The 24,569-nt window shown below is 41.0% G+C and overlaps 1 long non-coding RNA gene across 5 annotated transcripts in view; it reads right to left on the minus strand.

Moving 5' to 3' along the window:
- Positions 1-568: 568 nt before the first annotated feature.
- LOC125485528 overlaps positions 569-24,569 on the minus strand; it is a 51,573-nt gene continuing 27,572 nt past the window's right edge. For 2 of the 5 annotated variants that reach the window (XR_007264241.1, XR_007264238.1), the window contains exons 2-5: positions 21,450-21,706; positions 18,419-18,590; positions 10,658-12,787; positions 569-1,290 (exon numbers count right to left, since the gene is read on the minus strand). This is a non-coding gene — a long non-coding RNA (uncharacterized LOC125485528). Of the gene's footprint in view, positions 1,291-3,589; positions 3,729-10,657; positions 12,788-18,418; positions 18,591-19,383; positions 20,950-21,449; positions 21,707-24,569 lie in introns of those variants that run through there. The other 3 variants (XR_007264242.1, XR_007264239.1, XR_007264240.1) reach the window with 3 other exon arrangements.

Here is a 24,569-nt window from a genome sequence, read left to right on the forward strand (position 1 = left end):
GAGAACATTAAGTATTCTTGTTGGTGCAATACCATTTCATTAAAAAAAAAAACACCCTAAGAATTATGATGTAGGAAATCAGAAACAAAAACAAAAATTGCTGGGAAAACTCAGCAGGTCTTTTTCAGAAGAGTCACTGGACTTGACAATTAACTCTGCTTTCTCTCTACAGATGCTTCCAGATCTATTAAGGTTTTCTAGCAATTTCTGTTTTTATACCTTTTCTTTATGTTCATTTAGTTGTACCTGCTGCCATAATTTTATTCACTGATTACAGGGAAGAATCCAAGTGCAAAACATCATTGTGAGGGAAATTTAACTTGATGTGCAAAGGTTGCTAATTTAGAAATTGATATGTACTAGTGTGGATGAATATCAACATTAGTATTGAAATTGCACCTTAGAAAACGCCACAGGGGTAAGTAAATTGTAGTACTTCTCTCTAGGAATGGCAAATTTAATAAGCACTACAAAGCCTGTGCATTTGCCTGTGCATTTCTTTAATTTAACATGGTCAAGACAGTTTAAGTAAGAATTCACATGACACCAGGTTATAATCCAACAGATTTATTTGAAATCACAAACTTTTGAAGCACTGCTCCTTTGTCCTGAATTGGAGGGAAGCCATGCTTCCTTAGGTTTTACAGAGATCCAGTAGCTAGGTAGAAGTGAGAAAAATAAAAGAATCATCCTCGTGAGATGGGACAGGATTGAAAAGAGAGACTCCTTAGAATCCAGAAAACTACTAAACTTTGTTAATATCTCAGGACATTGTTACAAAGATGCTCTATAGTTGTTGCTTGGAGGACTTACATTTAGAAGGAAATTGCTTTATTTCAAGTTTTGTGGAAATACCTGGAATGGTTTCTTTAAAGTAGCACATTGGAAGCTCACTATGGGCATTGGCAATATATCTTTCACAAGACTTCCTGTAAATTACATGACTGGTTACACTGGTTGCCTTGCTGTTGACCCTGCTGGAGCTGGTTTGAATAGGGCATGGCTTGGAGAGATAACAAGTTGTAGAGCTGGATGAACACAGCAGGCCGAGCAACATCAGAGGAGCAGGAAAGCTGATGTTTCCGGCCTAGACCCTTCTTCAGAATGCATGGCTTGGAGAGACCCTTGTTTTGTCTGCTTCATGTGGAAGAAAGCCTGCTGAGAATAAGTTGATCACTCTCATTTCTGAAAGGAATATTCTTTTGTTGAATTCAGGGTGGAACCTATTTGTTCTTTTGAAAGAGTGATTGAAGAACCATCTTAAGATTGTACATCCTGAATAAGCTGTGTCTGTAGGATTTAAGGGAAAAGCATGCATTAGTGACTTGAGCCTGAACATCAGAGCAACAGATTGCAGAATATTCTAGACTTTATTCTTTTGATTTCTAGAATAACCCATTAACCATAGTGTTTGTTTTTCTAAAAACAATCAGTCAGCCAATCACTGCATAGAAATTGATTTTTTCTTTCTCTTGCCCCGAGTTTGTGCATGGTGGGGGAGCACAGGTGTTACTTGTGTGTATTGAATCTGTTTAGAGAGATAAGCATTTATATTTCTACTTTACTGTCTGTATGTTAACCAATTGTTGCATCTTTATTGAACGAGTTTTGTTCAGATTATAAAACAATCACTGTTTAATAAGAAACCTGGTAGATGGATCTTGTTGTTTAAAACCTTATATAAGTAAGGAATTTAATTGGTCATCTTGGTAATGAGGAAAATTATTTTTATTTTATGTTATGGCCTATGAAGTAATGGAACTAGAGCAGCGGAGCATTCCTCCAGCCTCTGTACCATTTTCCCGTTCTCCACTATCAATTCTCCTATTACCGTATACAATTGACTCACATTTGTTTTAACTAATCTTTTCTTCATCGCATACCTAGAGAAGCTTTTACAATTTGCATTTATACTTTGGCTAGCTTAAATTGATATCTTCCTTGGTGTTTTTAAATCAGTTTCTTGCTGGGTTCTGAATTGCTCCCCATTCTCAAGCCTCCTTATAAGCCACTTCCTTTGTTTTAATGTAATCTTTACCTTATTTTGTTAACCATGATTGATTAATCTTTTACTTTGGGTGTTTACACCTTAGAGGAATGTATATCCATTGGCCATTGGTGGCCAAGCCTTCAGTTGACTGTACCCTATGCTCTGGAATTCTCTCCCAAAGGACCATAACATACAGGAGCAGACGTTGGCCATTCACCCCATTGAGTAATGATAGATTGATTAATTGATTTTATTGTCACGTGTGTACTGAAATACAGCGAAAAGCTTTGTTTATGAGCGGTAAGGCTAGACTTTAGCTGAGTGAACAATTTCTTGTTTAGTCTAAATGGTTGTACAATTCCTTTTCACACTCTGTTAAGGTAATTACTTTAACCCTGCTTTAGCCATTACCTAAGCCTATTACTGGGTTCTTACAGCAATCCCCTCAACTTGGGAAAAGTGCCCATTAACTGGCATTGTCCGACATAAATGTTAGATTCCTAGCAAGCAACCTATTTCTAACTCACCCTCCCATCAAAAGCTCTCACCCGGCTAATGTTGTGTGACAAGTATGAATTCTTGATGAGGGCAAAGACCTCAGAAATGCATTCTTATATTTGTACCCTTTCTGCAGGTGGCTTTGCAAGTTAAGTGCACTTGAATCAACGCACCTAACAAATTCTAACCAAATATTTGGAACTCTTGACCAATGCAAAGAGTGTTTCTAGCTTCCCCACAATCCAAAATCAATTTGTATGTGTTCATTGGCAGCTCTTGGAATATCTAGTCTTCAGACCATTCCCCCAGCTCAAGGTTTAGAGCCTTGGTTTTTCTTCCAAACTGTAATCTATAACTTTCTTTTGACCTGAGGCCTTGGAACTTTCAGTCTTGAGGCCACCTTCTTGGCTAACCAGGACTGTAGCTTTGGCTTCTGTTTACTGCTAAGCTAAAATTTCTAGAGCTCAAATGTGCAACAGTATCTAGTTATAACTTCAGTTCATTCCACATTTTCTTTCTTAAAGCCAAAGCACAGAATTTGGCACTAAAAAGACTTGACAACTTTTAAGAATTTTTTTAACATATCTCAAATTTGCTAAGCAACACAATAATATACAAATGATGACCTTTAATCATTAAACATGTATACAGTACAATTTGATAGATTAAGCCATATTAATTACACAAATGATATACATTTTCACACCATCTCTTTGTTCAAGCTTTCGGTCACCTGCCTCAATGCCTTCTTACGAGATTTAGCGTCAGATTTTATTTATAGCATTCCTGTGAAGCACATTGGGATATCTTCCTATATTAAAAGTGCTAAATAAATGTATGCTGTTGATATCAATTAGTTTTAATTTAATCTTTTGTTCTAATTAATTACTTTGATTTATATATATGTAATTGCTAACTAATTAACTGATTTATTTTCTTATTTACTGTTGCTTTTTTACTTAAAGTACTTAGCAACTCTTTCCCCTCTGTGCTGAATTCACAATCTCACCAAATTCCCACCATCACTCCATGCAGTAGATTTTTCCAACTCTTCTGCTGATAGCTCTGAAGCATTTTTCCTGAAGCTCTTCTTACCATTTCTTTCATTCTTTGAAAGATCTGCTCAAAATCGACTTTCTGACTATGTCTTCAACAGGATCTTCTAAATCCTCTAATGCTTAGACATGTCTTTCTGTCATGCATTTAACATGTCAAACAATTCATATTGGTCCTTTTGCTGCTGTTGGAGAATTGAGGCAGAAACAAAGTTCAAAAAATTATATGGTCAATCTTATTCATTCACTTACAGTGCTGAATAGTCAATTTCATTTTTATTTCTCTTGTGATTTTGAGATATAATTCCTCAGTTCATATTTGAGTGTTCCATAGTCTAATTTTAGGTACTGTTAACGTCCATAAAAGGTGCAACACTAAGTTTTTGTCATATGTAGACAGGATGGTTAAGAAGATGTTTAAGCACAGTTGCCTTCATTGCTCAGATCTTTGAGTATAGGAGTTGAGACGTTATGTTGCAGTTGTACAGAACGTTGGTGAGGCCTCTTCTGGAGCACTATGTTCAGTTTTGGTGGCCCTGTTATAGGAAGGATAATACTAAGCTGGAGTGGGTTTAGAAAAGATTTACCAAGATGTTGCCTGGAATGAAGGATTTGAGTTATAATGAGAGTTTGGGTAGAATCATAGAATCATAGAATCCCTACAGTGCGGAAACAGGCCTTTCGGTCCAACAAGTTCACACCAACCCTCCAAAGAGTATCCCACCCAGACCCATCCCCCTACCCTTTCTCTGTAACCCTGCATTTTCCAAGGCTAACACATCTAATCTACAGATCCCTGAACACTATGGGCAACTTAATAGAAGCAGCATTCTTTCTGTGTAAAATGTTTCTTCACTTTCCTGTCTACTTAATTGTGAATATTTGTAGCTGTTTGCAATCTTAAATTTTACTCCAGGCTCTGTCTGTTATTTCAAGTGAATCACACATTTTCCTTGGTGTCCTTAACGTTCAAAGTATGTCATCTTACTTGTTTATAAAAGCCATATTTTAATTAATTAACACCTCCAGCTTTTGCTTTTAAACGTTTATTTCATACTTCTGTTCAGATCTTTGAGTACAATTAGATTTCAATTTTTAATGTCTCATTTTCACTTACTGATTGGACACTAGGCTTTCTTGCTAAGTGTGGATTTAATGTGGATTTACTCTGCATGCTTCTGTTTCTGATGATGTCGACACAAGCATTGCCCCTGCTGTCATTTCATCCAAAGTACTCTTTACTATTCTCTTCCACTTTCTGCATTGCTTTCTGATCCTCTATAATGCTGCAATTAAATTACCATCAAGAAAATCCAGCATCTTTATCAATAATTCCATTTCAGTTCACAAGTGCTTGGTTAAAAGCAACAGTTTTAAATTCCCTCCTTTGTTTTATATGGACCTACCCTTTCCCTGGCTATTCTTTTGTTCCTTATGCATGTATAAAACACCTTGGATTTTCTTGAATCCTGTTTGCCAAAGATATCTCATGGCCTTTTTTAGGCCTTCTAATTCCTTGATTGAGTTCTTTACTGCTGTCTTTATGTTCTTCAAGGCTCTGTTTGTCTTCAGTTTTCCAAACTGAATTACATATGCCTCCTTTTTCATTTTGACCAAGCTCTCAATTTCTCTTGTCATTCAAAATTCCTGAATCTTTCCATCCTTATCCTTCATTTTCACAGGAACATGCTGGTACAGGACTCTAATGAACTGGCCTTTAAAAGATTCCCACATGCCAGATGTGGATTTACCGTCAGACAGCTCCCCACCAACCCCCACCCCAATCAAAATTCCTCAGTTCTTGCCTAATATTGTGGTCGTTAACCTTCCCCAGTTTAGTACTTTCAGCCAAGGACTACTCTTATCCTATCCACAAATAACTTCAGACTTGCAGAGTTACAGTCACTGTTCCTGAAATACTCTCCCACTGAAACTTCGATCAGCTGGCCGGACTCATTGCCCAATTTCAGGTTTAGTATGGCTCCTTTTCTAACTGGACCATTTACATATTGTTTTAAAAAAACGTCCTGGACAGACCTAACAAATTTTCCCCCATTCAAGACTCTGGCACTATGGGAGTCCCCATCAATATATGGGACGTTAAAATCATCCACCACAACAAACCAGTTGATTTCACATCTTTCCATCATCTGTCCACGTGTCTGTTCCTCTATCACCTGTGACTGATGGGAGGCCTTTAGTATAACCTGAAAGTGATTGCACCCTTTCTATTCCTGAGGTCCACCCATAATGCCTTGTTGGATGAGCCCTCCAAGGTGTCCTCCCTCAGTACAGCCGTGATATTCTTCCTAATCGGTAATGCAACTCCCCCACCTCTTTTACATCCCTCTCTAGCTCACCAGAAACATTTAAATTCTAGAAAGTTAAGCTGTCAGTCTTGTCCCTCTCTCTCAACCAAGTCTCTGTAATAGCTACAAGCTCTAAGTTCATCTGCCTTACCTGTCATACTCCTCTCATTAAAACAATTACACCTCAGACCTCCAGTCCTGCCATGTTCTGTAACCTTTCCCTGTCTGTTCTTCCTTTTAGTCTTATTGGCCTTAGTCTCTGACTCCTCAGTTATTTTATTTGCTGAACTATTTTTTTGGTTCCCACCCCCAGCCACACAATTTTAAAGCCTCCTAAGTGGCACTAGCACACCTCCATACCAGGATGTTGGTGTCTTTCCAGTTCAGGTGCACTCTGTCCTTCTTTTACAAGACCCACCTGCCCCGGATGAGATCCCAATGATCCACATAGCTGAAGCCCTCCCTCTGACACCACCTCTTTAGCCATGTATTTAACTGTACTATCTTCCTATTCCTAGCCTCATTGGCACGTGGCACAGGGAGGAATCCAAAGATTACAGTCACAGAGGTTTTTCTTTTCAACTTCCTACCTAACTCCCTTTCCAGCACCTGATCTCTCTCTCTACCTGTGTCGTTGGTACCAATATGGACTATGATCTCTGGCTGCTTAGCCCCTCCCCCTTGACCCTGCAACACACCATCCTGGAGTCTCACTGTGGCCTCAAAAATGCCTATCTGTACCACTGACTACAGAGTCCCCAATCATTACTGCTCACTTACACTTTGACCCTCCCTGCCATTCAACAGCGCCAGTAGTGTTGCCACTGATCTGGCCTGCTGCTGCTGATTTCCTCTGAGAGGCCACCATCCCCACAACAGTATCCAAAACGGTATTCCTGTTTGAGAGGGGAATGGCCAGAGGGGACTCCTACAGTGCCTGTCCACACTTACTCTTCTTTCTGGTGGTCACTCAACTCTTCTCCGTCTGTGTAGCCCTTGCTGGTGGTGTGACCAGATCACTAAATGTGCTATCCATGACGTTCTCAGCCTCATGGATGCTACATAGTGAATCGACCCACAATGCCAGATGCTCCATGCGGCAAATCAGGAGCTGCAGCTGAACACAGTTCCTGCAATATGTAGTCAACATGGAGACTGGAAGCCTCCCTGATTTCCTACATTTTGCAGGTGGAGCAGTCCACTGGGGCTGGGTTCTCCTGCCATTGTCAACCTTATCGACTAAATCAACCTTATCAACTACAGGCAATAATCCACAAATGAATCCAGGAGCCGATTACACAACCTGACCCACTCATCACCAAACTCAGGTCTCTCACTGCCACTCTCCAACCCTAGCAGACTATAAAAACAAAAAATAAGCACTTTGTCTCTCCAGACACTACTCACTCAATCTGCAAATCTGGATCCTGAGTAGCTAAGCATAGGTCACTGTTTGAGTTGTGATGTTTTCTCTGACACTAGATTCACTCTCAGGTTCACTTTGCCTGACCCTGCTCGTCAGGTATTTAACCTGTTGCGGTTGTTTATCTCCAGGTTCGCATTTCCTTCACTCTGTTGCTGCTCAGACTAACCACAGGTGACCTTGAAAGTGTCAGCTGTAGACCACAATCCATGACAAAAACTCAAATTTCATCAGCCGCACAATGGCATGGAGCTGATTATCTCTCACCTTAAACTGTAAGTATTTGCCAATGTGCTCTTATATGCAGTGCTGCCTTTCTTGGGTGACGTGGACGTTGGGTGGACAGGGTGTCATTAATCATATGGCACTTACAATTTCCTAATGTTTTTGCTTGACACTGCTTGTGATGCTTACATTGACATAAAGACCTTTACGTCAAAGCTTCACACAAAGGCATTCCATGGCCCTCATTCTCAGAGCCCTCCAATGAATGAAGGAAAATGGTAAATTGTCATTTCTGTGTGATGCAAATGCTGATACTTTACATTAGAAATAACCTGGTCTCTTTCTGATACTGCCCACATGGGTTCATTGGAACCGTACTAATGGATTCACCCACAACAGGGGTCAACAGAATGATTCCAGCTGCTCCCATCTATCTATGGAACTAACTAACATCTTTCTTTTCAGGAAGTGCTCCCATAATTTATTTTATGCAATTTCTCTGAAGCCTTTACATCTTTCCTAAAGTGTAGTGCCCAGAACCAGACAAAATAGTTCAGAATTTTAGAAAGGTTCCTCAAACTTTTCTTGCATTCGTATTGTGTCCTCCTTTATATAAAGCACTTCATCTGGATTCCAAGATCACCTAAGAAATATTTCTTTTCTGCCTACGCTTGAATCTCTTTATAATTTTAAACATATTCAGTAATGTCTCAACTTTACAAGCTCGAGGGAATAAAAAAAATGTATTTACTCAACTTTTCTTCATAATTTAATGTTTTAGTTGGGTATGATCCTGGAGACTTCACACTCATCCTGATCCTAGAGCTAGTAACTGAGGTATGGTGCCCAAAACTTTATTTGAAAATAACAAATGAAGCATCACTTTCTCACTTACATTTAAATTGAGATAAAGGTTTACATCCATATTTTGTACCTATACACGAGTTTTATTGATGTATTTACTTTAACACCTAAACTCACCTTGCTTCTGATTGGCAAATCACTACTACATAGTGTGATATACTGCTGTTAATTTTGTTGTTCGCAAAGAAGATTGTATTGTTGAGTCAAGGCGAGATTCAAATGCATCTGATACTCTGCAGATGAAGTTGCTGTCTAAAACAGAGCACCTCAGGCATAATCCTGAGCAACAGCAACAATAAGCAAATTGATGCTGTGCTCAACGATTCTCCCAACTCAATGCTGCTGGGTATTTCTTCTGATCTCAGCTGTCAAAGAAATGTTTAGCGCAGCATGATTTGGAGAACTCTGTATGAGCAGAGTGCAGCATAGAAAGACAGCACATACTTTATTTCTCTAGCACTAGTCGCAGTATGGTAAGTTAAAAATCTAATGTTTCACTGAGTGAATGAATGGATAAGTGGAAGATTGAATGTATTCGTATCCATGTGCATTCTCAATCTTTCCAGGCTTGTGTAGTATTGTATATTGCAGTCTCATGTCATGTAGTTTATTCTTCCACAGCGTTCACCTCTGCCAACTTTGTGCTTTTTTGATGCTCAGTAATGTACAGCTCTGTGACATCATCACAATGTTGCACCAGGTTCCTGAAGACCTTGCAAAACTGATTTAACAGCAGCTGTGAAAGACACAGCTTGTTTTTCCCCAATCAACCTCCTGGTTGGGAAATGGAAGGAGATAGCTTTGTTGAAGCGCTTAATAGAAGCCATGCCATTGATATCCATTATCCAGGTTGCCTGACTAGTCAGTGAGGAAAGGGGAAATGATGCATTGATTCAGTCTGAAGAAGGATTTCTAATCAAAGGGACCAGGATATGGGTTACAATGACTGACTACTCAGAATAGAGAAGACTGTTTCCCAGGTTTTTAACTCTTACCTGGGAGCTCATTCTGCAAGATCCAAAGTTCTGCAGGGAATGAGAGGAGGATGATAATCTCTTTAATCAGATAGGCATGCATGGAAGTCCTTGAAAGATGTCAGCAGCTAGAGACAGTGCATCAAAAAGATCCAGGGCCTCAAGGGGCATGACAGTTGAATGGTGTGACCCTTTACAATGCCAAGCCCCATGCTCTGACTTTCCCAACAACCACCTGCATAGCATTCTTGAGGACAACACACCTTGCAGCTTCATGCATTCATCTCTCCACTGGAACCTCCTCAGCTCTCCATCTAAATGGATAACACTCTCACTCACTCTCATCTCTGTTACATCTAATAACCATGCTTCAAGTCACCATCCATAAAAATAATGCTGTTTTCCTCTCTCCATGATCTATTTCTCACATTCAGAGATCTCTGGCTTCTCACCTTGTGTGACAAGAGAGTGCAGCATTCAAAAGGGAGGCACAGAACCAGGTGATTGAACCGTGGGTGTGGGGTTGGGAGGATACGGTGGTAGAGTCAATTCTCTATCCATAAACGCTGTTATAAGGATTTCTAGCACCTTTCCATGTGGACCTCAGTGTTTATCCTCCCTGCCCTGTGGCAGGGCATGTGGCCCAGATGAAAGCAGCAAGTGCCATGTATCCCCTGTTGCTGCTGGTGGTGTAGCTTCTCCCCGTGTATCTCAGAAGTAGAAGATGGACTGCATAAACTATTTGATTTGATTTGATTTATTATTGTCACATGTCCTGAGATACAGTGAAAAGAATGCTTTTGTGTGCTATCCAGACAAATGATACCTTACATAAGTATGACAAGGTAATAGAACAGAGTGCAGAATATATTCTTACAGCTACAGAGAAGGTGCAGAGAAAGATCAACACTGATATATGAGAGATCCGTTCATAAGTCTGATAAAAGCAGGGAAGATGCTGTTCTTGAATCTGTTGGTATGTATGTCCTTGTCAGGGTAAAGTCTAACAGCAGGGAAATGCAGCTGAGGGTGAACTGCTGGCCACATGAACAAGTTGGCATTGATCTGTTAGCAGTGAAAGCACAGTCTGGGAGTTTGAACTGCAGCCTCTCACTCGGCTATGGCTGGAGCTCTCAGTGTAAAGAGTTTAAGTTGTCCTGTCTTGTCAGTACCACGGGAGAATCCTTCCCTGTAACCATTTGCCTTAGTGATGCTGTCGGGTTGCTGACAGTTTGGGAAACAGGGACTCTGGCTGTTAAAGCCAAAACTGAGAATTAAAACTGTTCTTAATTATCTTTTTGAATATTTAAATTACTTACTCAGCAGCTGCACTCGTGCTTCCATCTCAACCCGATGTTTCAGCAGCAGCCAGACCTGCTTCCCCTGCCTCGGAACTTTCCAGATGGTGAAGTTGGTCACTCGCAGCCATGCAAAATGGAAGAGTAGTGAATCAGCAGAACAGTTTCTCACAGCTTTTATTTTGTTGTTGTTGATTTGCTAACAGTCAGTTTTGTGGGACTGGATGAATTTCATTCCCACAATATTAATTTCTGATCACAAAGTTGTCCTACTGTTATAACTTCAAGCTATGCTATTATGATTAGATTTTGCACAGCATAGTCACATGCTAAATACGACATACATGGATGACAAAGTTGACTACACTGTATAAGTTAATATCTAAGGAACATCAAGAACATACAATAACTATACTGTTCCACATACCCTCTCCAACACAGCTTAGAACACTTAGAACACCAGTTTTCCTTCTGGTGTCTGTATTCAAATTTTGTTTTCCAATGAGGCCTGAATTTGTTGAAAAATTGCACTATACTAATTGCACATCTACATGTCGCAGGAATTCTAGAAAATTATGGTCTGTGATTTATACCACCTATAGACATGCCACAATTTGCTAAGACTCCCACCTACTGCCACAGAAACCCTTGATTGAACAGCTCATTATCATATTTTTTCCCTATTAAAATCAATGGTAAAATCAAATGGATTAATTCAACACCACTGTGATTGCCTCAGCTATTAAAATCAATGTGAAATGGGGCTGCTGGGCTCAGCGCATTTAGCATAATTACAGAAATAATAATTTATGATTTAAATTAAAACATAATTTTACTGCCCTCATTTGGTTCCTCTTTTTAATTCAGTAGGGCCATTCTGCTACTGTCAGTGCTCACTGATGTGAAGTACAGAGTATTAGAAACTACACATATCTGGCAGGAATGGACCGCTGATCATAATTTTAAAGTACCATCTGAATGTAATTTGTTAGTCTTTTGAATCGTTAACCCACGTTTGTGAATGTGTTCATTTGTGATTATAAACCGTTCATTTACATCTTATTAACATCTAAACACTAAATCAGATACACCACTAGAATATTAGAGACTGCTTGAGCAATGGAAGACTAAAAGGCTGTGATTTCTATATATTGTTTGAAGAACTGGCAAGAGGAACAGGGGACAAGGGTGAGGATAGGTCAACACGCCATCTAAAAGAGACAGATATACAAACAGACCCTGAAACAAATCAGTTTGCTATGACCATCGGTTCCATCTTCAAATAACTGTTTTAACTATTTCTGGGCCTGTGTTGGATACATGGCAGAGATTCTACTTTAACCATTTCTGCATTACTCCTGATCCACTGCTCAGTTTGCTACAGTAGCTTCTAATTGCAGGAAGTTGTGACATCGTGGTAATGTCACTGAGCTGATAATACAAAAAGCCCAGGCTAATACTCTAGGGACACAAGTTCAAATCCTGATGTGGCAGATGGTGAAATCTTAAGTGCAATTCAAATCTGGAATTAAAAATATACCTTACTATGACTATGTAACTAATGTCAATTGTAATAAACATCTGTCTTATTCAGTAATGCCGTTTAGGGAAGGAAATCTGCCAGACTTACCAGATCTGGTTCATATGTAATCCAGATCCTTATGTAGCCTCTGGACAATTAGGGATGGGCAATACATGCTGACCTAGCCAGTGACATCTCCAAGAAATTTTTAAAAATCTAGCAAATTAATCACTGTAATCACCGTCGGGAATACAGAAAGCACAACACTCAAATTTGCGCAGTGTCAATATAGCCAGTACAACAAATTCCAGGCCCAATGCTACATCATCTCCCTTTCACCATATTTATAGGGCTGAATTTTACAAAAAATTGGCTAAGTGTAAATTTTGGGAAGTTTCATAGAAGGTTTATCTCTGTGAGCACCAGAAGGATTTCCGACGCATATATAAGCTGCTCACCTCATTATGCACATGCCATATCTCTATGGCACCGCCCTCATGCTCACCAGCAATAGAGGTACCCATTGTTGCAGAGAACTTTCAGGATTCCTGCTGCATGTGCTATATTTAAAGCCAGGCTGTGAACCAGGGTTTTCATCGGCAGCCACAAATCATCCTTCGCAGTACGCTCTGCAGGGGGGAAATGAAAAAACATATCAGTGGCATGAGTGAAACCTCATTGGAAATATATTGTATTACCTCTTTACATCATCACCTGTCTGATGGACTGTCATTGTAACTGCTATTTCAAGAACTGACTACTCATGCTAATTAACCAGAAAGTCAAACCATGTCATTGTCCTGTCTAAGGGAATGGTAGAATCATAGAATCCCTACAGTGTGGATACAGATCATTTGGCCCATTGGGTCCACACTGACCCTCCAAAGAGGATCCCTCCCAGACCCACTCCCCAACCCTTTCCCTGTAACCCTGCATTTCCCATGGCCAATCCACCTAAACTGCACATCCCTGGCCACTCTGGGCAATTTAACATGTCCAAACCACCTAAACTGCACATCTTTGGACTGTGGGAGGAAACAAAGCTTCTGGAAGATACCCATGCAGACACAGGGAGAATGTACAAACTCCACTCACAGTCACCCAAGGCTGCATTCGAACCTGGGTCCCTGGCACTGTGAGGCAGTAGTGCTAACCACTGGGTCACTGTGTTCCCTATAATGCCCTGGGTGTTAGGGGATAATGCCCTGGTGTTAGGGGAATGGTACACATCCCCTGACACCTTGTATAACATAACATCATCTCAGTTTTCAATGTAGTATCAGTGCATACTGGAAAATCTTCAATAATTACAAACAATAATGTTTATTGAATGACAACAAAAGCAAAGAAAAACAAACAAAACACACTGCATTTACTTCAGGGAATAAGCAGGGACCACTTGCATTTCAATCAACAACAAAGTTACACTCAATGAATGTTCACTGCACCCAGGCCTCATCTAGCAGTACTGGCAGTCAGTTAAGTCCCATCTGACTTGCTGCATCTGATGCTGCAGCCCGGTATCATTCTGTAGGTGATGTTCCTCCTGCTTAATTCTTCACTTACCTGTTCAGGGGCATTGCTGCTGCTCTCCCAGCTCTTCAGAATCCATCATATCCCCTCTGTCCCTGCTCCAGTTCTGCATGTTAGGATTAACCTGGGGTGTATTGCAAGTTCCCTCCAAATTTTCATGCTCCTTTCTTCCTTGCACTATCTATTGACTGCACTAGTTCTCAACTTACGTAAGTTCCCATCTAATTCTTTTAACTAATCTTCTTCAACCTCCAACATCTGAACCCCTGCTCTACAGCTTTGCCATGACAACCATGGTGATGCGTTTTCACCCCTCTCCCTCAAAGCCAGAGAGGTGGTGATTGTCATTAACCTACCCTTCCACAGGAATTATACCCTCCAATGCACAGTCATCTCCCATCCTTATATGTTGAGTTGCGTTCGTCTCAATCATTGTCCTGTCTGCATCATGGTGTGTTACATCTAATCCCTATCAGTGACTTCTCCAATTTTCATATGTTGGCACATGATAGCTCCCTTGTCTTTCAGTGAGTAGATCTTCCAGACTGACCACACCAATGTATTTGTTTATCCTCTCTTTATGTAATATTTTTCACCTTTTCATTAAAGTACGGAAATAATTTTACTAAGTATGACCAGCTTCTCCTCCTCCGTCTGAGGAAATGCTGTTACCCAGTATACTCATTTGGAGGAGGACAAACTAAACTTTAGTTATTCTGGCTGGGATCTCCAACTTTTGTTGGGAGTCTGTCATTTGCTGAAGAGGCAGCAAGACACATCATCTGACCCTTTTGAGCCACGTGCACTACACCTTCCTCCAACCAGGCAGTTTAAAGGGCAGCAATGGGCCTTTCTCTGAATCTAAGTCACTGGAAGTAGAAGTCCCACTCAATGAGAGCTACAACCAATCAGAAGTCAATTTCTGGCACTCAGCAGCACCATCATGAAGGCCATGGCTGCTATTAGTTGAACACCCAATATCCTGAGGATCAGGGTCACAGGTCAGAGCCTTTTGGTAGGAGGAGGGGTTTTCTAGGGATTGACATGTGTGGAGATTGGGTAGGGGCTTCAGAAGCAAAAATAGAACGGTGATTCTCAATAAATGCCTCCTACCTGCCCTATCTCTAGTGCCTTGATTATGTACAAATCATGCAGAGCAAGCAACCTGCCTCTCACCAACTAACAACCTCCTTCCATTGATTTGCCAGTCATGGTTGCTAACTCTTTCTTGTCCTGCCAGGAGTGGATTTAATTAATTGAATGAGGCATCAACGGATAGCAGGATGGAAAGATCAAGATCAGTTATTCCTGCCCTGAACTTGATTGGTGCAGAGATAGGGAGGTGCTGGGGTCTGGGACACTACTATCCCTCCGAATGGAGTTGTCTTCCCATTGACTAGCCTGCTTCCTCTGGGACTGGAAGAATATACCCACTGTCATTGCTGTGGGATCTTTTACATTCAGGGTATATAATATACATCAGATGATTGTTGAGTTGAACACTTCAATATTATCTGTGAGTGCAAGCCTGACCTTTGTCACTTTCCACTTTTTAATTCTCTGTCCCACTACCATTCATATCTATTTATCCTCCACCTCCTAAATGTTCTCATAAAGTTTCATACCTCACCTTTCTACTGAGTACTTTGTGATTAGGTGCCTTTAATATCGACTTCAATAACTTGAGAAGTTTTAACTTGTACTTAAAGCCCCCATTTACTCTCTGGCACTAGGTGCTTCCAGGATTGTCTAATGCCTAATGTCTATTAGGGTAGGAAATAGGTCTTCCCCTTTGGTGAACTACTACTGCCTTTTATTGTATTACATACTTGGGCCACTGGAGCTTGGTTCATTTTACTGGGTTGTTTTCATCGGTTTATGAGATATATGAATTCTCTCATCATTTTCAAAATTCATTTTGTGGAATGTGGGCGTCGCTGGCTGGCCAGCATTTCTTGCCCATCCCTAGTTGCCCTTGAGAAGGTGGTGGTGAGCTGCCTTCTTGAACCCCTGCATTCCTCCTGCTGTGGGTTAACCCACAATGCTATTAGGGAGGGAATTCCAGGATTTTGACCCAGCGACAGTGAAGGAACGGTGATATATTTCCAAGTCAGGATGGTGAGTGACTTGGAGGGTCACCTATGTTAAATCGCTTTTCTCAATTAACCATCCCCTCATCTCAAGCTTACAACTTCACAGCCACAATTTCTATTCATGGCTATGTAATTTTTCCTTTCCATTTTGCTTTGCTCCATTCTAAGTTGTTCATCTATAATACATTTTAATTCGACCAAAGGGTTATGCCTGAAATATTAACTTTTCACTTCACTCCTCTAATTCTGTTCCTGAATCCCTGACCATTTCTATAATTATCCAATTTAGCTTTAGATTTCCAGCATCTGCTCCTCATGTAAACACTGCTGCTTCAAAACTCTGAACTGATCGGACATTCAGATTGCCCAGCAAAAGTGCAAACCTCAGATCTGAGGATACAAAGGCAGCGTGTAATTGATTTGCCTCAGAAGCTCTGCTTACTTCACAGCTTTTTATTTATTTAACAAAATGTCAACTAACCCTTTCAAATGATGCATTAAAATCCAAAATTTTGCAGACAGAAGTGAGAATAAACGTATGAAAGGTAAAACTGTAAAAGGAAGTTACAACTTCAACAGTAACCAGGCGCTTCTACTTTCCAAAATAAGAATTTGAAAAATGTAACTTCTAGAAATAAAATATTAAAAGTATCTTAGAAGCATAAATTATTCTTCTCACCTTTAAAAATAGATCTCCAAATGTGTTAATCAATGTTTCTGCCAGGGAGCTATATCCATTGACATGGGATGCCAGAAGATAGGCAAGAAAGTGGAGTTAAGGTCATAATCATATTGGTCATGACCTTATTGAATGGCGGGGGCAGTTCAATGCCTGAGTGGCCCTATTCCTACTCCTATTTCTTATGACTTCCTTTGTTGTTAGAGGTGAAGGTGGAGAAAACAGGAAGGAGCAGTTTAAGAAACTGGTTGACCCTCAAATAGTGTGTTGTTATGGCAGAGGAGGGCGGGATATTGCTTTATGTGGTCCTGCCAACTCTGGTGATTAATGGCTAAACCCGTTATTTATCATAAGCATTCAGTTTTCTGCGTATTGGGTCTAATGATGCAGCGATGAGGGCTGTATCATAGAAAACAACCAGAGTGAGAAGAATAGTTGTCCAAATGAATTCTAAGGCACCAAAAGTGATGTGAGGGTGCAATTGAGCAGAAATATCATCATGAATGCTAGCCTTAAAGCTATAGTCCAAGTTCTGATTGAAAAACAGAAATTGATGGAACTGAATTCTGAAGAAGAGTCACCGCATCTGAAACATTAGCTCTGCTTTCTCTACACAGTTGCTGCCAGATGTGCTGAGATTTTCCAGCAATTTTTGTTTTTGCTTCTGATTTCCAGCACCTGCAGTGTTTTTTTCTGGCCAAGTTCTGATAGCTGACAGAACTGTTGGAGCAAATTATATCAAGGAAGCTTGATGGGGTGAATATACTTTGGAAGTGATGGTCAGTGTGATCTGTTTCAACACTAGATCGTGGATAAGGTTTTCTTTTGTCCAGGTTTGTTTTTTTAAAATAAAAAAACTATCAGTCATAAAGCAATAAAAGCACTCCAAAATATATTGTAAGGTACCATTTTAAAATAAAATTCTAAATTTACAGGGCAGGGCCTTGTCTTGGGCCCACTCTTCACAATGTACAGGCTATTTCAGGAAAGGGTTATCAGTAAGTAATTTATTTCCAAACTTGATTCTGTTTTATTCCCATATGTAAAGTGCTAAAAGTGTAATAGTCAGCAACAAAATGCTTGCAGACTATTTTCCCTTCTGCTGTCAAAGGGTAACGAGGGTGAAATCTGCACCCCTACTGCCATTCCAGATGAGATTGACCAGTTTTGTGTAGATGAATGATTGAGGATGGAGTCTGCTAGGTCTTTTTGCTTTGTAACTGCACAGAGGCTGGTATCCTGTTACCAAGTCACCCTTTATTTACATGTGCACAGTACATTGGCTCTGATCAGCCAGCTCAAAGCCAGTCCCTAGACTGAGGAGATCTTCTGAATCTCTGGCCTATAACTGTCAGCCAGGGCTCCCTGATTATCCCAGGTTAACAACCCCAACCAAGGATTTCATAGTCAATGAGATAACCTGGTTCCAATCACTACACTGACCCACCAGAAGGATGATCCATTTTGATAGCAGGTAAATGCAACTTGAGACCGAAACGTCAGCCTTCCTGCTCCTATGATGCTGCTTGGCCTGCTGTGTTCATCCAGCTCTACACCTTGTTATCTTAAATGCAACTTGAGGTTGTGCTTTCTTTATGTATGGCACCATTACTCTCGAGACAATCTATGAATCAACTAAAGCTAACAATGTCTGAACATTATATTGAGAAGTCAGTCATCAAAGTCAGTGCACTGAACCTGTAGCTGCAGAATTTGCTTGCCAATGGCTTGGAGTACATATGGTCATGCTTTGGGGCCTTATTTTTTGTGAGTTTAGCAATGCTGTTTTGTTTTGAATCATATTGTCCTGTTTGTTTTGATATGTAGCATTATTTTTGGATTTTAACTTTAAAAGCATCATCACCATGTTCCTTCATTTTTAAAATTCCTTAAAATTGATTTTAAATAGAATCTTATGCCCTTTAAATTTTGTTGAGTTCCATTAAGCATTGTACCATGCTTGTTGAAGATACAGGCAGCCTTAGCTCCATACCACATTAGAAACGTCTGTGGAGTGCGACTCTTTCTTTAACACCTAGCGTAGCATCACATCTTGTTGTTGTACACTGTGGGCGCAGCATATGTCGGCTCCAGACAGCTGCTATTGTTTGCCTTTCCTGTTGTTCACTAAAAGTTAAGAAAAACAAACAAGATTTGCATCCAGGAAGAAACTGATCAAATGCATTTCAAACAAGAACAAATTTACTGGCAATGTAAGCCTGCCTGGCTTTATTGTGCCTGTTAATATAGTGCTGTATCATTGCTAAAAGTAAGTCATTTTGCTCAATGTCTGGGAAGGGTGTCTTCGCAGTCAGTGTCACGGTGAAGTTGTCTGGGAAGGGTGTCCTCGCAGTCTGTGTCACGGTGAAGCATTCTGGGAAGGGTGTCCTCGCAGTCTGTGTCACGGTGAAGCAGTGTGGGATGGAGCGGTGAACGTGTCTAGATTCTCTGAATGCGGGAGGGGTAGTACCACAGCAAAAGTGATGTCAGAGGAAAAACTCTGGTCTGATTGGGTGGTAAGAGACCCACATCAGGGACTTAAATAGTAGCAGATTCAGAAAACAGTATAATGACTATCCAAGAATCATTTTTTTAACAATAAATAAAACCTAAATAACTATATTAGAAATGGCAGTACAGATGATATGTTATTCTTGCATGATGTGGGAGCTGGTAGATATCATTGCTAGTAATAATGAGCACATCTGCAGTGTGTATGCAGCTTGAGGAACCTCGCCTCAAATTTGATGAACTGGAATCTGAGCTTAGGGAGGAGGAAAGTACCTTGATGCTATGTTCCATGCTATCACACAGTCATTTAAATATCTTAAATTGCCCACTGGTCAAGGACAGGAAGGTGTGACAACAAATGAAATAGGTAGAGGAGGAGTATTGGAGGAGCTTCAGCTCTTGACCTTACCCAGCAGGTATGAGGTACTTGCTCTCTGAATGGATGAAGAAAGTGTCTGCTGAGAGGATGGTCAAACCGATCACTGCACTGTGTTGCAGGAAGCCATTCAAGTTGGGGGATTACAAAGACAAGTAATAGAGGTGGGAGATTCTATAATTAGGGAACAGATAGCGTCCTTTGTGAGCAGGATTGAGAGTCCACATGTTGTGTTGCCTGGTGCCAAGGTAAAGGACCAATCTCGAATCAGCCTGAAAGGATATAATGTCATTCTTTGAAATTCTCCTGAAGGTGGAGTTACCTTGTTCGATTCTTATACAGATTTTTGTCTTTGGATCTGTGAGGTGATGTATTGATGATTCCTTAAAGTCCTTTCATCCAAATTACTATAGTCTAAATCTGCTATCTTGCCTTCTTATCAGAAGTAGCTTCTTTGTTCCTTGACAGATTTGGCATTGACTGCCTGTTTGAAGTCACAGCTTTCATGTGATTAATTCTTTAAATCCTTCTGCAGGGCAATCCTTGTCCTTTGTGACAGTAAAGTATCCAGTTTATCAAACAATGTCAAAGCAGTTTTGTCTCTGTAATGTCGACTTGTTCCTTTCCAAGACATGGCTAATGGCTTTCAATTCCTGTAGAGGTTTGTCCTTGACCTTTAAAAGTTTATTCCAGACAGACTTATTGCTCGCTTCTTTTCATGTGTAGCAGTTTATCTTTTGTTGATTCATTTGATCTATGAACAGTTATTAAAGTTCTGAAGTTTATAATCTATTGAATCATCAATAATGTCAAACTACAAACTTGAAAGACAGAAAATTGTATAAGAATCCAACAGCAGAACAAGTCAGTAGCAGAACTTTGAAGAACAACACTATACAAAAATCAAATCCTGGGCACTTCCAGAGACAGACACTGTTGGCATAATCTATCCAAGTTCCACCCTTAATTAGATAATAGCCAAGTTCGGTTGCTAGGCTTAACTTGCTTACTGCGGGATCTTATTTGGATTGCTACATGCAGTAAAGTTTAAATCATTGTTTCAGTATTTGATTGTCTTTGAGATTTCTTAATAAGTAGCTGAATTAAAGGTAACTTTTGGTGAATTACTCACAACAATTAGGTAAAGGGATCAAAGGTTACAGTGAGAGGGCAGGAGAATAGAATTGAGAAGCATATCAAAAATATCAAATGGCAGAGCAGACTTGATGGACCGAATGGCCTAATTTTACTCCTGTATCTTATGGTCTTATCTCATTATTCTCCCTTATTTGAAGATAAGATATATGATGAATGTTCACTGGCAGTTGAATATAGTACAAAAGGAACTGAACTTTATCATAGTGTGGCAAATTGTCATTATCGTTGAATTTTATGGAGGGTTTCTCTCTGTGAGACCTGTGAGTTTTCTCAAGTTGTCATTCCAACCACACCTCATTAACTCAGCAGGTCTGGCAGCATTTGGCAGCATAAGGAGTAAACATAGGTGGAAATAGAGCCCAAAGAGAGAGAAGAACAGTCGGACAGACAAAGGAGTGGATAACGATCTGGATAAGAGGGTGAATAGCAGTTAATGGGGACTGTTAGTGACTAACAATATGTAGTGTGTAATAGCAGGCTATGTGACAACAAGGCCTGGTGTGTGGGGTAGGGGGCTAGGACATGGATGAGTTCAGGCCCTAAAATTATTGAACTCAATATTGAGTCTAGAGGGCTGCAGGGTCCCCAAGCGGAAAGAGAAATGTTCTTCCAGCTTGCACTGAGCTTCGCTAGACTGGGGGCAAAAAGACTGAGCCTTCACCTGCATTTTCCACAATTTAGTCTATTGAATTTGCTGCTTACAATGTATTGAACATTTTGGCAAAGCAGACAATAGTTGTCACAGTAGAGAGGTAGCACAGCTGACACTTGCTTGCTCAAACAACCACAAATTTTTACACCTATTGCTGTTTAAGTATGAGGGAACACAGCTTGCTGCCTCATCAGAAGACTGCTCCTATTCTCTCAGCTTGTTAGCATCCATCAGATCCTCTTGTTGCCTTCTCCAGTTGTGCAGAGCACAGCACGTTAAGAATATGTACCACATTCTGCCTGGAGTATACTGCCTGGCTCCACCAGACCGGTTCAAGCAAAAGAACACCATCTCCAGCAAGTCTATCCTCTGGTCCGCCATGGGACTGGTTGAATAATGTTATATTTGTACTCCGACACTGAAAGTTGCTGCTGGTCCTGGGCTGGCTGGCGCATCTCTTCCTTTTCTCTGCCTCTTGTTGTGTCACAACAACACTGACAATAAACTCTGCTCTGACTGGATTTGTATGTCATGATGGCAATGAGTCTGTGAGGAGAGAAGAAACAGAACAGGTCCTTTAGTGCCATGAGCAGTCAAGATTCACACCATATACAAATGTCAGCTTAACATTCCCACCAACGTACTGGGACATGGGGAACTCCAACAAACAGGGCCGTGGAATGACACATCGTCACACTCGACCATTGGACCTTATTCTAATGAATACTCCATAGGTCATTTGGCACAGAGATAGTAGGAGAGTGAGTGCTACATGAATATCGAACTTTTCTCCCAGCCCCACACCACCCATGAAAGGTATCATTGCTTATAAGAGCATCTTGTATTCTACTCACAGCTCAGGTCAAGAGGAAATGAGCTCAGTGCCCCTCTGCAGCCCATAAGGTCTTGTATTAACTTTGTGTTTTGTGGCCTTTTCAGGATATTTGTACATAGAACATAGAACATAGAACATTACAGCGCAGTACAGGCCCTTCGGCCCTCGATGTTGCGCCGACCTGTGAAACCATTCTGAAGCCCATCTAACCTAAACTATTCCATTATCATCCATATGTTTATCCAATGACCATTTAAATGCCCTTAAAGTGGGCAAGTCTACTATTTTTGCAGGCAGGGCATTCCACGCCCTTACTACTCTCTGAGTAAAGAACCTACCTCTGACATCTGTCCTATATCTATCACCCCTCAATTTAAAGCTATGTCCCCTCGTGCTAGCCATCACCATCCGAGGAAAAAGGCTCCCACTGTCCACCCTATCTAATCCTCTGATCATCTTGTATGTCTCTATCAAGTCACCTCTTAACCTTCTTCTCTCTAACGAAAACAGCCTCAAAACCCTCAGCCTTTCCTCATAAGACCTTCCCTCCATACCAGGCAACATCTTGGTAAATCTCCTCTGCACCCTTTCCAATGCTTCCACATCCTTCCTATAATGCGGTGACCAGAACTGTACGCAATACTCCAAGTGCGGCCGCACCAGAGTTTTGTACAGCTGCAACATGACCTCATGGCTCCGAAACTCAACCCCTCTACCAATAAAACCTAACATACTGTATGCCTTCTTAACAATGCTATCAACCTGGGTGGCAACTTTCAGTGATCTATGCACATGGACACCGAGATCTTTCTGCTCATCCACACTACCAAGAATCTTACCATTAGCCCAGTACTCTGTATTCCTGTTACTCCTTCCAAAGTGAATCACCTCACACTTTTCCGCATTAAACTCCATTTGCCACCTCTCAGCCCAGCTCTGCAGCTTATCTATGTCCCTCTGTAACCTACAACATCCTTCCGCACTATCCACAACTCCACCGACTTTGGTGTCATCCGCAAATTTACTAACCCATCCTTCTACGCCCTCATCCAGGTCATTTATAAAAATGACAAACAGCAGTGGCCCCAAAACAGATCCTTGAGGTACACCACTAGTAACTGAACTCCAGGATGAACATTTCTCATCAACCACCACCCTCTGTCTTCTTACAGCTAGCCAATTTCTGATCCAAACCGCTAAATCACCCTCAATCCCATGCCTCCGTATTTTCTGCAATAGCCTACCATGGGGAACCTTATCAAATGCTTTACTGAAATCCAAATACACCACATCAACCGCTTTACCCTCATCCACCTGTTTGGTCACCTTCTCAAAGAACTCAATAAGGTTTGTGAGGCACGACCTACCCTTCACAAAACCGTGTTGACTATCCCTAATCAAATTATTCCTTTCTCGATGATTATAAATCCTATCTCTTATAATCCTTTCCAACACTTTACCCACAACCGAAGTAAGGCTCACTGGTCTATAATTACCAGGGTTGTCTCTACTCCCCTTCTTGAACAAGGGGACAACATTTGCTAGTCTCCAGTCTTCTGGCACTATTCCTGAAGACAATGACGACATTTGTGATTACTTCTGCTTCACAGAAATGTCTAGCTGCAATCTGCAAGAACTAATGACAAGGTTAACATTGCATGTGTTCAATATTTACACCCAACACTGCATGCATTTCACATGCACACTGATGACGATTACAGGTGGCTTCAAACTGCGCACTGCAAGTACTTGATTAATGCGCTCACCACTCAGCGAACCTGTCATTGCTCAGAAGTAGAGCCGACATATTGGTCAACAGGTACTCACTCTGTCTATAATGGGTGTGCTCACAGTCATTTTTGATTCATTGGTTTCACTTAGCGTTTGACAGATCATGGATGGCAACACAGGTCGAGCTTGACATCGTGTGTACCAGGTTCGGCCTTGTCGTCAGTTTCCCCAACCGTATCCCATACTGACCCTTTTCTGTGTAGCACTCCCTGGACAGTCCATCTCTAATGAACCCCCACATATTCCCACACACCAACTCAAACAAACCTCCACCTCTCAACCTTACCTCCTGCATCACTATAGTTTGATCACACCCACCATTGTGCGATATAGACCACGACCACCATGATCACAGTTGCAGTGACCATCTACCATCAACCTCCTGTGGCATCTCCATGTCCTCCCATGTACCATATGCTTCCAACCCCCTCTTATGTGTTGAAATTACCCCCTTCACCCGTCCTTGTCCCCTCTGTCACCCAGACTGCTCCAGCATTGACTGTCTTGCCCTCCCTACTGCAACACCGTGTGTTGATTCCTGCCTGTGGCATTTATTCTGTTGACTCTGCCAGGACTGACTGACAGGCCCATCCCTCTGACTAACTTGGACCAATAGTCCTGAATGATGACTGTCCAGATCCCTGATGATGTACAGATATCTGAGTGACAGACCATCCACTAGTTCCCTGAATGGTGGCACTGCACCTATAGGGCTGACCGTGGCCTACTCCCTGGACTGACATAAGACAGAACTGCAACCCACACGGTCTAAGTGGGCCTCTG

This window comes from Rhincodon typus, chromosome 19 (assembly GCF_021869965.1).
Source record: "Rhincodon typus isolate 14 chromosome 19, sRhiTyp1.1, whole genome shotgun sequence".
In the NCBI taxonomy this organism is placed as follows: Eukaryota; Metazoa; Chordata; class Chondrichthyes; order Orectolobiformes; family Rhincodontidae; genus Rhincodon; species Rhincodon typus.